Raw genomic sequence first — 5556 nt, forward strand, 5'->3', positions numbered from 1 at the left:
TGTGCCAGATATACACGTCCTTATCTCGTCGCCCTACAGTTCAGTGCAGCAGTACAAATACAAGAGTTAGAGGCTGGTCTTGTGTTTAAGATAGCGGGTACGAGTGCTATAGCTTCAGTCTGTCAGCACACTTGAAAGATGGTTGGATGGTCTTCTTCTTCTGTTGTTGACTAATGTTGCTCCTGTTTGTCTGCTTAATTCCGTGTATATACTGGACCAGTTGGTGTCCCATCTCTTGGGTGCTCGTCTGAGTAGTCGTTTCCTTTTCTCGTTTCCATCCATGTATTTATATCTTATATTCCACACTGTTTCCTTGTAGATATACAGGGTGTTACAAAAAGGTACGGCCAAACTTTCAGGAAACCTTCCTCACACACAAAGAAAGAAAATATGTTATGTGGACATGTGTCCGGAAACGCTTACTTTCCATGTTAGAGCTCATTTTATTACTTCTCTTCAAATCACATTAATCATGGAATGGAAACACACAGCAACAGAACGTACCAGCGTGACTCCAAACACTTTGTTACAGAAAATGTTCAAAATATCCTCCGTTAGCGAGGATACATGCATCCACCCGCCGTCGCATGGAATCCCTGATGCGCTGATGCAGCCCTGGAGAATGGCGTATTGTATCACAGCCGTCCACAATACGAGCACGAAGAGTCTCTACATTTGTTACCGGGGTTGCGTAGACAAGAGCTTTCAAATGCCCCCATAAATGAAAGTCAAGAGGGTTGAGGTCAGGAGAGCGTGGAGGCCATGGAATTGGTCCACCTCTACCAATCCATGGATCATCGAATCCGTTGTTGAGAAGCGAACGAACACTTCGACTGAAATGTGCAGGAGCTCCATCGTGCATGAACCACATGTTGTGTCGTACTTGTAAAGGCACATGTTCTAGCAGCACAGGTAGAGTACCCCGTATGAAATCATGATAACGTGCTCCATTGAGCGGAGTTGGAAGAACAGAAAATCTGTGTTGATGACGTTATTGCACAATTACGTGCGGATTCTCGTCAGCCCACACATGTTGATTGTGAAAATTTATAATTTGATCATCAGAATCGAGGAAGTACAGTACATACTGACGAAACTAAAATGAGCTCTAACATGGAAATTGAGCGTTTCCGGACACATGTCCACATAACATCTTTTCTTTATTTGTGTGTGAGGAATGTTTCCTGAATGTTTGACCGTACCTTTTTGTAACATACTGTATTTGTTCTTTTGTCCCACATGGTTACTCGTTGGAGCTGTTTTAACTATCATTTCTACGGCAGTTAACTTTTGTTTTATCTCTATTGTTACTGGTATAGTTTCTGCTGCAAATGTCACAAAAAAAGGCGTAGCACTGTTTTATATATTTTTATTTTCCCCTCAGTTGTCGTAAATTTATTTCACCAGAGGCCCTTACTATCTTTATCACTTGACATTTCCCTTCCATGGTTCAGTAATTATTGTTGCTGATAACAGTCCCTAGATAATTAGAGCTCATCACTTGTTAAACTGACACACCGTCTACTTCTAATTCACGTCGTACAGGTGTTTTTGACATTACCATATTCTAAACTTTTTAGATGAGATTTCTATACTATACTGCTTAGCTGTTTCATTGAATTACAGAAGTAACCTTTGTAAATTATACTCATCATTTACAGGGTGACACACAGGAGATGGACGGTTTTTAATGAAATAATTCTCAGCCAACTTTAAAATTATTGCATGTTTATTTACACAAAATCAAAGCTCATTATTTGCGATTATAGTTAACAAAGTTATTTGTGAAAAATAATGTCGTCAAGGTGATGTCCATCATTTCGAATGCATGACTCAAGTCTCTTCTCAAAATCCTCCATCACACAGACTAAAATATCTGCAGGGATGGCAGAATTTCTTCAATAATTGCATTCTTCAACTCGTCCGAATTTCGTGGTTTGTGGTTATAGACACGGTTCTTAAGGTACGCTGGCCGGGGTGGCCGAGCGGTTCTAGGCGCTACAGCCTGGAACCGCGCGACCGCTACGGTCGCAGGTTCGAATCCTGCCTCGGGCATGGATGTCTGTGATGTCCTTAGGTTAGTTAGGCTTAAGTAGTTCTAAGTTCTAGGTGACTGATGACCTCAGAAGTTAAATCCCATAGTGCTCAGAGCCATTTGAACCATTTTTTCTCAAGGTGCCCCTACAGAAAAAAGTCACATACTGACAAGTCCGGAGGCCTGGGACAAGGAACATTGCCAAAATGTGAGATAATCCAGCCAGGAAACATGCGTCTAAGAACAGTCATTGAAGTGTTTGCGGTGTGCGATGTTGCCCCACCCTGCTGGAACCAAACGCGTTTTAAAGGGATTCGTCGTCTTCTTAGTTCTGTTTTCAAGAATACGAATGTAATGAACCGAATTAACAGTAGCTGTGGCCCTTTTCTCTTCAAAAAGATAAGGTCCAATAATGCCAACAGAGCCAAGAACACGCCAGACTGTTACTTTTTCTGAGTGTAGAGGATGCTGGTGGATAAGGTGTGGATGCTTATTCACGGTCCCGTTTAAATGATAATGAGCTTCATCGCTCATCAATAAAATTTCATTTTCATTCGATCCCAAAATCACTTGCATTCTGTAAGCGAAGTCTTCTCATACAGAAAAATCTGTTTTCATAAGTCGTTGGGCAGTGAGCATTTTGTAGGGATGTAATTTTAATTCTTTATGCAAAATTCGTCCAACCGATTCACGATTGATTCGTAACTCACTAGCATGACGTCTAGCTGACCGTCCTGGGCTTCTGACTGCCGCTTGCCTTACCCTTTCAACATTTTCTGCTGTCATTGCTCTGCGTCTCGGGTCCGGATGCTTCTTATCCAGTGTGTTTCCAGTTGATCTGAAGTTTTCCATCCATCTGAGGATTGTGTTACGGCTTGGAACAGCTCCATGTCGATCGACATTAAACCGCACACGAAAAAATCGCTGCGTAGCGATAATAGACGCACCACTTTTCACGAAACTGTCATAGACAAACACTCGGTGTTGCAATTCCCATTGCTCCGTAGTGACTGAGTAAATGAAACGGCGACTTGTGTGGATCAGAACTATCCCCACCATGACCACCTCCCACCACCGCGCCCTCAAAACTACGCAGTTCAGAACCGTCTGTCTCCCGTGTACCCTGTACTACTGGTATTGCATCACCAGTATAACGTATGATATTTACAACTTAATTTGCCATTTAATAGCCCAGTTTCTTCCTTAGAGCATCAAAGAGTGGTCCACTGCTGAATGGGATGGGCTTAATGAATGTCCTTGTCTAATTCCTTTACCTAGCATAATTTCGCCTGTGAAATCTTCATGTAATTTAATTCTCGTTTTATTACCTGTATGTGTATCTTCTATAATTTTCACTAAACCTATTGGTAGTCTCTTGTCGATTAAGGTATTATTTATATCCTTTTTTGTAATCCTATCAAAGGATTTTGACAAATCAACGAAGCACAGGTTGGCTGGGTTATTAAATTTGTCATAAACCGAAAATAGTATCTACTGTGCTCCTTGCTGTTCTTGTGTTATTTCTGTAACATTCTGCATTCTGGCTCTAATTACTGATGTCAGCAGTTTAAAGTGGTATGAAGCACGGTAATTCACAAGTAATTATCTAATACTTGTTTATATATTGTTTTATACTCTACAGTTGTAGCACTTTCTTTCCATTCTCTTCGTATCCTACCTTCTTTCATGATACTGTTGAACAGGGTATGAAGCCGCTGATATAACGGTCTTCCGCAGCCCCCCCCCCCCCCCCCATATTTTATTAGTTCATTGTATACGCCATAGACCCTGGAGAATTTCTATTTTTAACTCTTTTTATTGCAGTGAATATTTCCTTCACTGAGACGCCTATCTGGCAGTGATTTCCTATGCTTTGATGTCTAGTTTCGATGTTCACCTTTGCCACGTCCGTATACTGTAATTTAAAATAATTTCCCCACTGCATTTTGCTTACATTTCGTGTCTTAATGTGTTCATTAATATCCTTCTTCTGCTTTTGGAGCATTGCTGGATGATATGCGGCCGAAATATCAGTGAGTAAATGGAATCTCTGCGGCTAACATCCAAAATCTAATGGATCAGTCAGTACACCGCCAAAATATAAGAATGCACGTGTTGGTCCTAAGCTTACTAGCTTCTCTCTTAATTTAGTCGGAATTTGACGGTTGCAAAGACCAGCAGTCACACCTCATATGCGGACATGTCACTGTGACAACCAATTCCATGGAATATAACGATCATGCAATCGTGGTATTACTAAAGTGGTAGGAAGTAATCGTAGTTGGCCTGACGTCGAAGCGTAGCGTAACCAGTTGTGGGGAATCACTGGAGCCCATGCCAAGCTTCTACGTTTCCGCACGCAAACCTGCTATTGCGAGGATGGAACGGTGCCAGCCAACTAGCTGCGGGACTTCCCCCTCGCCGAGCCAGAAACCATCACCCACAGACAGTAAACAGTGCGAAAAATGTGTCACACATAGTAGCGGCGAAGGACCAAAAGATCATTCAAACGTTTGTGTGATACACTGAGAGTCGCACATTAAAGAGGTAAACCTAGAACTTGAGCGAAGCTAAAGAGGTTCGTAAAATGCTACACAAGGCCTGTTAGAGTATGAAGTAACGAAAGAAGACTGCCTTCTTGTCACGTCTTCTGTCAGTAGATGAGACAATACCGTACACGCTGGGTCGTTAAACTGCCTGTGCGCTCTAGTCAGAGCTACCGAACAGTTGCGGAGGAAGGAACTCACTCTTTGTTTATTTATTTTTTCCCCCATGACATCCGACAGCAAATTTTTCACTCCGGGCATTAGATATGCTTCTGATTTTCAAATAGCAGAAATTGAAACGTCTTAAGTGCTTGGTGAAGAGATGAAGCAGACGTAACGCTCAAAGACCTGAAAGAAGTCCTTGAGCTCCGGCTTGCGTCACTGCCGTAACGACTGGCTGAGCAGTCTCGCTGTGGGCCCCGGAGTCTGAGCAGCTGTCACCCAGGCTGCGAAGCTTCGAAAGATGCTAAAAAATATGTGCAAGGAGTAGCTACACTTCAGCACATCACGGGTGACAATAGATTCTGCTCTGTGCCTATCACTATTAACGTCTATAGGGGAAATAGTTGGTTATCAACCGCATCTCTTACAGGGTACCACTCACAATATGGATGACCAGGAACATTTGAAACACAGACATTTTAGCTTGGAAATCACTCTTTTTACAGAGATATCTGCAGGTTTTCCGAAAAGGTGTAATACGAGAATGACGAAAGTGATGTTTCGTTGCAGGGGGCTTTGCACTGCAGCTAAAGAATTTCGGTATTGCCCTCAGATAATTGTACAGCAGAATATCTTGACTGTATATTCTTTTATATTTAATTTTCGAAGACCTAAGGGTGACCTCTAAAAGCCGAAACACCCTCATGATCGTTTTTGCCGTTTAATATCTGTGACTGAAATAAATAACCAGTTTTAACATCCTACTGCTCTCGTTTTATGCAACCCGCAGTTTTACTTGGCCTTCATTTAATA

The sequence above is a fragment of the Schistocerca americana genome, chromosome 1 (assembly GCF_021461395.2).
Source record: "Schistocerca americana isolate TAMUIC-IGC-003095 chromosome 1, iqSchAmer2.1, whole genome shotgun sequence".
In the NCBI taxonomy this organism is placed as follows: Eukaryota; Metazoa; Arthropoda; class Insecta; order Orthoptera; family Acrididae; genus Schistocerca; species Schistocerca americana.